The following is a 12528-nucleotide window of genomic DNA, read 5'->3' as shown; positions in this document are numbered from 1 at the left end:
CTATATTATTTTGGTGATTTATAATCTCAATATTTCAATTTTATTTTGTTTTGGGTCCATGCAGTGTGGTGCTCAGAGCAAACCATCATATGAAGTGCCAGATCAAATTAATTTTGGCAGTGTGAAAGACAAGTACCTTAACCCTTGTGTTATCTCTCTGGCCTTGAGACAAATATTTTTATAGCACTGCAATAATGAGAAGGAAAAACCAAGGAACTCCATTGGTGAAGACAAAGGAAACATAAATAGAACAAAAATAACAAAAATAGTATTAGGCACTTGAGCAAAGCATTTGAAAATGGCAATATAATCTCAAATTCAGGAAATCTCTATTTCTCTGGAAAAAGCCCATATTAAATGTCTCCTTCAAACAATTGAAAACTTCCTTTTACAGTTATGTAATAATAAAATCTGGCTCAATAATATCTCACCAATCAACATTATTTCACTACAAATGATGTAATATGTCAGCAAGATCCCTATTTCCATCAGCAAATTCAGAAAAGCCAATTCAAATAAACACCTCAGTGTTCAAGCATTTTCCAAGTTTCATCCCAGGAAACTGCTTTTTCATTTCAGTTTGCTTTATTGTGTGAATTGTTTTGAATTTTTCCTAATGTCCTATGGGCCTCCAGTTATTACAAATGATGTTTGAACTTCAAAGTGATAGTGTGTATATGTGAGTATTTGTATATGGTCGGCGAGAAGGAAGCCTTATTCTTGGAACACAGTAGTGTTTAATACCAGAATATTAAATAGAACAGCATGGAATAAACAGAGAAATGAAGATTTCTGGCATAAAGGTCATTTTGGCTGTAAGAATTTGTCCCCTTTCATAAGTATTGCCCAGAATACTAAACACTGATAGAGTGTTTCCCAAACATCCTTTGTTAAAAATTCCCCTTTAAAATTTTTCTACATAAGTTTGTTCTTCCACTGTGTTTATTTTCCTTTGTAGTATCTACAGACATCTGCTCTTTTCCCATATCCTCCCACCACAAATAATTGTCTTCTTTGCCAGCTCTTTTCAGATGATTCCTTCTCCTGAAATTCCGAAATAGTCTCAGAAACCAACGCCTCCACTCTATCAGCATCATCTTCTGGCTCTGCATTTAACAGGATAAAAAAGCTGCAGCTCCTCAGGGGTCCCTGAACCCCACTGTGGGAAACATGTCTCATGTGTTTGTGCAAGCAACTTGAGCAGAGATCTACTTTCCAGCTGCACTGGCATCCTGAGAACTGAACTTATTATTTTCTGTGACTATTCAGCAAGGAACACAGCATATGGAAAAGTGTATTAAACTTCAAAACAGAAGAATTGTGTGCTATATAAGTTCTGACCCAGAAACATGAGATTGGGAGTATTTGGACTATAAACGTCTGAATGATGGGGCCAGAGAGATAGTACAGTGTGTAGGCATTTGCCTTACATTCAAACCACCCACAATCCAGGATCCATCCCCAAGCACAGCCAGGAGTGATTCCTGGTGCAAAGTCAGGAGTAACCCCTGAGCATCACTGAGTGTGACCCCAAAACAAACAAACAAGAATCTGAATTAAAATTGTACCTTCAATGATGATTACTTCTTATAGATATACCATATATTCCAGCCTATAAGATGACTGGGCATATGAGACGCATATTAAAATATAGATTTGGGATTATATTTGCCATATAAGATTAGCTTTTTTTAATGCACACCAAATGGAAATTAAAAACATTTGATTTCAATATGGACATTTTAATTCAAATGCTTATGTTCATGCATGTACTTAGCTGGAAAACTGTCACTTATAAACATAGGCTATTTGTCATCAAACGTAATCATAAAACATGTGATCTATATTGAGAGCAGGGAGAGGGTTCCTCCAAGAGCAGATGGCTGGGGTGCAGTGATTAATAGGATAGATTAAAAGAGACAGAGAGCCTCCTCTGTGTCTCAAACTTATTGATGCCTAAACAAACAAATAAACAAACAAAAAAGCTGAACAGAGGGATGCAGGCGGTAAGGGGGAAGGGCGGAGTCCCTGAAGCTGGAGTAAGTTTCAGCATGCTATATACCTGTGCATAAGATGACCCCTGACTTTTAAGAAGTTTTTCATGGGTTCAAAAGTCATCTTATACACCAGAAAATATGGTATATAATTTCTTCTCATTGAAAAAGTTATGTTGATAGCCTTATTTTGGGTAGCATGTACAAAAGGTAATTTATAAGAGCAGAAAAACAAGATGACAATCTACATTGTAAAAATTAATGATTTAGTGCTCACTTCGGCAGCACCTATACTAAAATTGGAACGATACAGAGAAGATTAGCATGGCCCCTGCGCAAGGATGACACGCAAATTCGTGAAGCGTTCCATATTTTTAAAAAGTAACATTGGCTAAAAAAAATCAATGATGTATAATTGACCTATTAGCTATAGAGGGAATTTTTAATTCCAGGCATTAAGAGATTCCATATTGATTTCTATTTATTTAGCTTATTTTTCAGTATGGCTACGTTGTTCCATCATGAAGGCCATATGAATGTGAAAGTGTATGAAATGGTTTCTACTTCAGATACTTCCGTTGATTCATGGGGAATAGTGTGCTTATCTTTTTTATTTTTCAGTTTTAAAGCTGTGTAGTAATTAAATGTAATATATATCAAATTATATGCCCCATTTATCTGATTCAAGAAAATACCAGATGTGCATACTACTACAATCCTTGGGATTTACAGCATGTTAAAAAAACACATGTGGTATATACTCATATATATCAATAAAGATGTCAAATGTAAATTAATAAAATTAAATTTGAGAATTATCTATTAATAAAGGTAAAAATATTTATTTAGATTTTTATTCTAGGTATAAACAGTCAGGATCCATAGATATTTGGGTAAGAGTTTATACTGAAATTGAACCAATGATATTTCTAAATTATGGGGGAAAGTTTTAAAAGTACATAATAATTCATAAAACCATCACCACCAAATAAACCCATTAAAACAGGCAAAGAGATAACTCTCTAAGATATATACATCATATATGTCTACAGAAACTTAAAATGGTGCTCAGAATCTTTGATAGTAATGAAATCAACAGCACTATGAAATATTGTCTATAACTATATATCAAAAATTGTTGAAAGAATGTGGAGAAAGTAGGTAAACTGGTTCAACCTATTTGGAAATCTGAAAGGAAGGGGTTTTTGAGAGACTGAAAATAGGTTTACTGTACAAGTCAGCCAGAACTTTGACTCCTGGTATCTGTCCAAAAATATAAAACACTTAATTTAAAAAGACATATGTACTACTATGCTCAGTGAAGTGCTATTTATATTAGAGAAAATATGGAAACAATCCAGGTGCCCAATGATGAATCAGTGAAGAAAATGTGATAATACTTATGGGTATATGTATATTTATTATGTACAATGCAGTACCATCCATAAAAATAGATGAAATCCTATCATTCATAACAATGGATGGAAATATTTTATTGTGCTAAGTAAAATACAACAAAAAGATAAAGATAAATGCCAAATAATTTCATTCATATGTGGAACATAAAGAAACAAGACAAAGAAATCAATCCAAAGTTAATCCTTAAATTTGGACCTCAGAACATGGGAGGGGTACAGCAGATTACAGGGGTTATTGGCTCTTTGGTGTTGAATGTAGTATGCTGTTTTCAAGACTAGGAAAGCATCCTTAAATATACAGTGATATAAACATTTGACCTCATGGGGCTAGAACAGTGGCACAAGTGGTAGGGCATCTGCCTTGTACATGCTAACCTAGGACGAACCTAGGTTTGATCCCCGGCAACCCTTATGGTCCCCCAAGTCAGGGGCGATTTCTGAGCACATAGCCAGGAGTAACCCTTCATTGTCACTGGGTGTGCCTCCCCCCAAAAAAAAGTGACCGCAATTAAAAATAAGTAAAAAAAATAAATTAGTTACACAATATTTAAATAGTATGAAAACCTCAAAGCTATATATTTTTTCCTAACTGTGCACATTAGATCTGGAAGTTAAAATTATTAAGTACACCCAAGGGCCGGAGTGGTGTCGCTAGAGGTAAGGCGTCTGTCTGCTCACAAGCGCTAGCCTAGGAGAGACTGCAGTTAGATCACCCGGCATCCCATATGGTCCCCCAAAGACAGAAGCAATTTCTGAGCGCAGGCAGGAGTAACCCCTAAGCATCAACGAGTGTGGCCCCAAAACAAAAACAAAACAAAACAAAAAACCCAAAATTATTAAGTGTACTAAAAATAAAACAGTAATGATAAGAACAACCATTTTTACAAATTTTAAATATAGATAATAGTTAAAAGCACTTATTTATCATGTTGAAATTTGAAATTCAAATGTTGAATCATCTACAATATGTGACTATTCATACTATAATATATCACCTATAAAATATAACAAACACTCCTCATTTAGTAAAATGTTAACATGTGAAACATTCTATTGGGTTCTTATTATTTAGATTAGAAGTTAATGAATAATTTTTAAAATGACTAACTTTTAAGTCAAAATAATACTTTTCAAAGATGCACTTTTAAAATGTTCTGGTATTTTGCAGGTTTTAGGAATATAACAACATATAAAATAAATCTTAACTGTATTTTTGTATGTGTCTCAAAGTATTAATTTAAATTGCTTTGGCTTTTCATTATTTTACTTCCCATGTTCTTAAGAAACAAAAAAGAAAATATACTTTTTACAATATATCTTTTATAAAATAAAATTATCAGGGGCCGGGCGGTGGCGCTAAAGGTAAGGTGCCTGCCTTGCCTGCGCTAGACTTGGACGGACCACGGTTTGATCCCCCAGTGTCCCATATGGTCCCCCAAGCCAGGAGCGCATAGCCAGGAGTAACCCCTGAGCGTTACCGGGTGTGGCCCAAAAACCAATAAATAAATAAATAAATAAATAAATAAATAAATAAATAAAATTATCAAAATATTTTCTAGTTTTAGCACACAAATAACATTACAATATTAGGAGAAGCTAACTAACATGATAAAATACAGTACAAATTCCAACATATATCCCATAGAAAGTCTATAAGAAAATGATTGCTCATCTTATTAGGCATGACAAGTAATTATATATAGTAGTTTTGACTAGCAATTTCAAATTCTAAATATGAAGAGATGACATTACTGATTTAACCACATCATATAATAGTTTAATTTTTGATACTACAGCTAATAATACACTGCCCACTTAACTATAATGATTTTGTGTATATATTTTCTATTTCTTTGCCACTTATTAATGAAATTTTCATGATGTCATTCACTACTAAACATACTCTTCGTTTAAAATATATTAATGCTGCTCAATGTAAAACCTATCCATTTTTTTAAGAAAAAATATAATCCAGGTGAATATAACTTGTTCACCTCAATAGTTTTGGAAAATACATTAGAAAGTATTTTAAGGGACGCTAGGTTTTGTTTATAAAATATGAAGAAAATCTCAGGAGCCAGGAATGTTGAAATATTTCAGATGGTAAGGGTCAGCAGAACAGTTGTTTTCTTTTCACAGTAAGTAGATAACTTTTTAATGTTTTCTCTTGTGTTTTGAGATATTTCTAAATTTTGTTTTCTCAGCTATAATATTTTTGCTAGGACCACATAGGATTTTAGATGAATAGTAACCTCCTTGGATGTAAACCTTATTCCTGTCTAAAAGCAACATCTCTTACATTCTTTTTATGAATCAACTAGGGAATTTTGAAACTGAAACAAATATAATCATGCTATTCAATGGCTCATAAAATGTTAATGTCTTCCTTAAACGAAAATATTTTGCTATTTATAATCACAATTTTAGTGACCAAGTACTCATATACCAGGGTATTAAAATTCAGGTAAAGGTTCCTTTGGGCAAGGAGGAATGGGCGGGAAGAGAATAGAATCCAAAAGAAGATAATCGTATAGGGGTTAAGCCAGACTAACTACCCATATCACAAAGCTCAACCAGCATTTCATCCTTGGTCACTAGCTTTGAACTCTTGGACTGAGCATCACTTGGGAGACCTACTCTCTCCTCCTGTCTTCCCCACAGAAAAGGAGGTTGAAATGTGTTTTGTTTTTATGAGTGTTTTCGAGAAAGTGCCTATGTTCCACTTCTAATGGTTCCTTCTTTGTAGAGGGCGTGACACTCTATGCATTCCGTATTTTACCTATAACTCTTCTCACATTTAACTGATGACTTTGGAAGGAGAAACTATTTACCGTGCTTGGGAGTGAGGTGGCCTACAGAAAAAAAAAATCATAAAGGCTTTGCTTTGTTTCTCTAATGTCAGACTCTAAGGTGGTGATGTCACAGAATATGTCAACTTTTTCTAGAGGTCAGTAGTAGAAATTTCATTTCTCAGCTGTGTTCAACCCAGATTCAGTTCAAAATTAACCCAAGTGAGAAATGGATTTAAAAATTATGGGGATTTCTTAAAACTTCTAATGGCATTTACTTTTATGTAAAATAAACAGTTAAGGGGTAATGTTTAGATTTCACAAAGTGGGTATTTGGCATATTTCTGTTTACGTTATTCCTTTTAACTTTCTTTAAGTATTTTGTAACCAAAGTAAAGTTTATTCTTTTCTTCATAAAATGTTTGAAGATGTGCTGATGCAATATAATTTCCTTAATTATTTTTAATTTCATCATTTGATAATCTTTTATATAAAAAAACAAGAACAAACTCAAAGCTATTCTAGTTTCATCAACTTGAGAAGGACACAAAATAAAATAATTAATGAATGGTCTCATTTTCAATTTTTTACACTTTTTGACATTCACTGACATTGTGGATGAGATTATTATGTAGCTCATAAAAAGAAGATGCAAGATGCAAGAAGAAGATGCAAGATGTGTTAAAGATAAAGGAGTATGATAAATCAGAGGTAGACAAAATATATATATCTGGTGGAGACATAAGCAAAGTAGATTTGCTATGGGAATTGTCATCTCATTCTGAGTCCGATACATGTCACTGAGGATTAACTTGTAAAATCACAGAAGCTCCAAATTTAGAAAACTATATTAATTCTATTATTGTTTAACCAAATATGCTGCCAAAACAAGTTACTGACTATTATACTATCTATTAGTTTCCTTTTCATCAGTGCCTGTCCAGTTTTATTTCTCATGTCATATTATAGAGTAATGCTGTTGTTTTCGGTTGATAATTACTAGACAATTATCTAGCAAACTAGAAAACTGTAGACAATCCTGACAATGGAACAGAAAGTTTATGTAAGAAAGTTTAAGTATGAAATATGGATGTCAAGTATTGTGACTTTCCTGGCAATCTTTATCTCACAACGGTAGGTACTCTGAGAAGATAATAGGAAATGAGTCATTTAGTTTTGTCAAGCATGCTGGAGATAGATTGAATATCTACTTATGAGAATATAAACATCTTTATAATGGAATAACATGTCAAGTAGTTCTGAAACCATCAAAAATGCTAAACAGAATAGAACACGATTCTGACTATTTGACAATTTCTCTCAAGTATTACAAGTTTAGTGATTTCTGACTTACTGTTTTTCACTATTTTATGTATTCATGCTCTTAAATTATTCTCTGCATTTTAAAGGGTATAAATTAACAAAGTTGAATACATAATAATTACAAAGAGCTGATGACATAGCAGGGGTCTCAAACTCAATTTACCTGGGGGCCACAGGAGGCAAAGTCGGGATGATCCTTGAGTGCAAAGTCAGTAGTAAGCCTTGAACATTGGGGGTGTGTGACCCAAACAACTAAAACAAAACAAAACCAAAAAAGATTCCTCTAGGGTAGGGCCACAAAATATTGTACGGAGGACCGCAAACAGCCCACGGACCATGAGTTTGAGATCCCTGAAGATGGTTTCTAAAACCACATTCTCAGAAGGATTTATTACATAAGAACACATACACACATAACTGTATAAAGAGCAATTACTTCCTTTCTATGGTAGAAGTATATTTTTAAAAAACACATATCTGCTATAATGTTTTATCATATGTTTTATTCTTGTATAACTCTTGGAATACCTATACATTTAGCTCCATTACAAAATTATTTTATTTTGAGTTTTATTTTTCTTTTGGGGGAACAGACTTTGTGAAGCTCAAAATTTACTTCTATTTCAGGAATCACTTCTAGCAGGGCTTGGGAGACCATCTGAGATAATGGAGATCAAACCCTGTGGGTTCTACACTGCCTTGTCCAAGTGTACAAGACAAGTGCTCTATCAACTTTACGATACCTCTGGATCCTGTATTCTACATTTTATACTCATTAAAATAAGGTCAAATGCCATCCTATTTGCCTCATTATCACTCCTGTCCATGAATCTCAACTTATTGCCACCCTTTAATATTTTCTGTTCCCTGAAATATTCTGTTTTGTGTTGTTTTGGGGTCATTTCCAGCAGTGTTCAGGGGTTACTCCTGGCTCTGCACTCAGAAATCTCTCCTGGTAGGCTCAAGCGACCATATGGGATGCCGGGAATTGAACCTAGCATGGTTGGCTGCCTGCAAGCAAACGTCCTACCACTGTGCTATCTCTCTGTCCCCTCCTTGAAATATCTTGTATCCATTTTTTGTTTATGTGTTTGCTTGTTTGTTTTTCAGCCACACTCAGCAATGCTCAAAAGTCACTCCTGACTCTGCACTTAGAAATTAATCCTGGCAGTGCTCGGAGAACCACATGGAATTCCAGGGATCTAATTCAGACTGGCCACATGCAAGGCATGTATCTATTATAAGTAATAAGCTAATGTTAGAAATTTGGGTCTGTTCTGGGTCATTCTCGTGTAAAGCCCTACTGCTGTGCTACCACTCCGGCCCCTTATTTTGTCCTTATAATCTTTCATTTCATCAGTAGTCATAAACTATCTTCTTTTGGCACTTTCATGTAGAGGCATGCAGCATGCATGACTCAATTTATTAGGGAAGCATGCACCAGATGTGGCTTTTGGCTTTCCTAGTGCAGTGCCTAATTTTCCTCCCAAGAAATATCTCTGCCAGAAGGCCCATTGGAGAAGTCAAACCCCTGCGTGGATCACTGGTGATATTTCTGTCATACTTCTTACATGGTAGTGACTTAACATTTCCCTTTAATTCGTTTCTGCTATACTATAGAAATTCGGCCTAGTTATCCTGCAGTCATAAAGAAATTTCAGTACCAAAGAAAACTGCTAAAAGTTCCCTGCTGGTTTAGTATATTTGCAACTCAAAGTCCAGCCAGCTACCTTTCTTTCTGTCAGCCAAGTCAAAACATAGCATCTTCAAGACAATGGTCTCTCTCCCTGCCTCAGAATTATTTCTGCCTCAGAGACTTTCCTGGTCACTTTGAATACCTGTTTACAAATAGGTTTGGTCAGTGTAGAATTAGGCTATTTTACTAGGTATAATTCTGTACCCCTTTATTTAGTGTTATCTCTTTTTCTATTACCAGATATAGGAAGTGGGTCTTAGCCCTAGCTAGAATACTATTTCCCTCAGGTCAAGAATATTTGTTATCAGGAGTAAACCAGGATTCCTGCTATCCCTTAATTTATATCAGTAATGACACCTAGGGCCAGGAACTTGTTTTATATGTAAGAAATTAGCCTTCCTTTTATCCTCACTCCTAACTGAAACCTATTCTATTCTAAGGTTACAAAGCACCTAAAGCTATGTATATTTGTTCTAAAATCAAACAATGTACATTGCCTTCCTTTCATGTTATGACTGTGTCTTTTTCCCTTTATATACTCCCTTGCTTGAAGATTAAATTTGTCACACTCCTGCCAGAAATGTGTTGACCCCACACATACTGTGTGTGGTATCATTATTTCATATTTCATATTTGTCCACTTCATGTACCCTCTCTCTTCCAGTGAGGATTTTCTGACCCCACTAAGGTTTTGCTTAGGGATGCAAGACGTCTGCAGCACTTTCACACTTCAAGGATTTCAGAAGTTTCTGTTCTTTTTGGGTTGTTTCTGGGCAATAACCTGAGATGTTTACTGTTGGCTCTATGCTCAGCGATCACTCTGGTGGTCTATAAACCATATGAGGTACTGGGAACTGAACCAAGTTTGGCTACTGTTGAGTATTTCTAAAGGAAGCCATAAGACTCAACAACTCTGGTCTTAGCTCAGGATGTTCTAAATTCATGTTGTCCCTGTGGGAAATGTGATGAAATAACTAACTCAAGGGTAATTTCTGCAAGGAAGTGGGCTATAATGGAGGAGAATGAAATTGAGAGGAGGAAAGCTGAGTAGTCTTTGCATATTATAGGTGAAGTTCTGTTGGGTTACTGATCTTATCCTAATCAATAATTGTGCCCCACCCTAGGGTATGACCTGGTGATAGTATATTGGATTATTCCTTACTTGGTATTCTGCTTCCACCTTAGGGTGGTACCTGATTCTTGTGTATAAAAGCAAGGGTCTGAGGAAGGGGGGGGGTCATTCTGGGATGCATTCTTTGGCCTTCTTCCACTGAATAAAGCTGATATCTCCTGAAGCCTGACTGCCTGTGAATCTTCCTCACTGCCACCCTCAGAAACGCTGGCTGGAAGGGCTTGCAGATGCGTGGCCTGAGCTGGAGGAGGAGAAAGGCCTCTCCAGCCCATCACCGTCCAGCCCCATCCAAGGGCTGAATTGCAACTAAGTTCAATTTTGGATATCCCCTGGTCTCCTGAGAACATCCAGGAGTGAACCCTGAGTATTGTCTGGTGTGGAAAACAATAAACCAAACTTAAAAATACAGCTGAGGAAATGCAATGATAGTACAGGGGTTAAAATTGTGTCTTACATAGGGCCAACAATGGCTTGGATACAACATGCTTCCTGAACATTGCTATGTGAGGGTTCTTGAAGTTCCTGGCACTGCCTGGTAGCCTATATAATGCCCAGCACCACAGGACCAAGCAGCACAAGGTACTAGGATTTCACAAGTGACAACCTGTGCTTGGTTGGCTGATATTTACAGGGAAGGAACCTGCACTTCTAGGCACTACTTGGTAGACTCCCCCAAATATGTAGGCAGTATAAGAAAAAGAGGAACTAGGCCTTCTCTGTATGTATATTTTAGTTGTTATAGTACATTTTGCAGATGAGCCAATTGCATAAAAATTCATTTTGTATAAGACTCATCATGTGCTTGATAAAGTGCTATGAGTAATTAAAAGAACTGATAATTTGTTTTCGGTTTTGGTTTTGGTTTTGGTTTTTGGGCCACACTCTGTGACACTCAGGAGTTATTTCTGGCTATATGAGCAGAAATCATTCCTGGCTTGGGAGACCATATGGGACGACAGGCATCAAAAGAGGTCTGTTCTAGGTCAGCGATGTGCAAGGCAAACGCCCTACAGCTGCACTATAACTCCAGCCCCAGATCTGGTCCTTAACGAGCTTTACTCATATATGAAGCCATGAGGCATAAAAAGTTAAAATCGCACCTATGAGTTAGAAAAAGATCTCAAAATCTGCAAGTAGCTACTGTAATTATGACTAATTTCACATCAATTTTATAAATATAAAGCACCTCTTTCCTTTCCAATTTAATTATTATATATATATTTGTGATATCTAAGATACTTGGGGATATATATTCTGGAACTTCTTGGGGGATACTCTTCAATGTTTTAATTAAAATTATTGTATATCTTTCAGTTCAACATTTCAAGTAAGAAACTGCTTTCTGGGCCCGGAGAGATAGCACAGCGGCGTTTGCCTTGCAAGCAGCCTATCCAGGACCAAAGGTGGTTGGTTCGAATCCCGGTGTCCCATATGGTCCCCTGTGCCTGCCAGGAGCTATTTCTGAGCAGACTGCCAGGAATGACCCCTGAGCACCGCCGGGTGTGGCCCAAAAACCAAAAAAAAAAAGAAAAGAAACTGCTTTCTGAATTTCATGATTGTGTTAACAGCATCAACAGAAGGTAAAAATAAATCAGGGTGAAAATAACACCCAGACCTCATACTAGCTTAGTTCACCAGGTCCAAATTAAAGTAGAAATATTCCATTATGCAACATAAGAACAATTCATTTAAGTACAAGTGAAAGGGAAGAATAGTAGTGATATCACTACAGAATAATTGCAGCTTTGTTTCAGGAAAGTATAATAAGGAGGTCAGAACTAAATGAGGCTTCAGATCACCCATCTACAAGCAAATACCCCTGCTTGGCACGAAAGATTCAGGCTGAGTGATTCTGTGGTACGTCAGTAATTTCACAGCCAAACCCTGAAGCATACTTTTCCTTCATGTCTGAGTGCAACTTCTATACCATAATATGATGAAAGAGCAGTAATATAATTTGTGTCAGCACTTTATAAATACTAGGCTTTTCTCTACTTTAAAGGTATAAAAAGAGCTTTGTGAGAAGTCTGAGAATTAGATTTCCTTCATTTTTATACACTTACCAACAAGTCACTATTTTCTGGGTGAACTCCAGAGATCTATTAGGTTATTTAAAAGCAAACAAATATCAGTTAAGTAAAATAAGAAAAAATGCTCTTATATTTTCCAAAATATA

The 12528-nt window shown here is 35.8% G+C and overlaps 1 protein-coding gene and 1 non-coding gene across 2 annotated transcripts in view; one reads left to right on the top strand and one right to left on the bottom strand.

Annotated features, from left to right (window-relative positions):
- ITGA1 (integrin subunit alpha 1) overlaps positions 1–12528 on the bottom strand; it is a 162589-nt gene that overhangs the window by 112841 nt on the left and 37220 nt on the right. The gene's annotated exons all lie outside the window — the stretch shown is intronic.
- Positions 2264–2370, top strand: LOC126003024 (U6 spliceosomal RNA). Its single transcript, XR_007493569.1, has one exon. It is a non-coding gene; the product is annotated as a U6 spliceosomal RNA (small nuclear RNA).

Source organism: Suncus etruscus, chromosome 2, assembly GCF_024139225.1.
Source record: "Suncus etruscus isolate mSunEtr1 chromosome 2, mSunEtr1.pri.cur, whole genome shotgun sequence".
Lineage (NCBI taxonomy): Eukaryota > Metazoa > Chordata > Mammalia > Eulipotyphla > Soricidae > Suncus > Suncus etruscus.
Note: the sequence above shows the minus strand (reverse complement) of the source record. Positions and strands in the feature narration are given on the sequence as shown.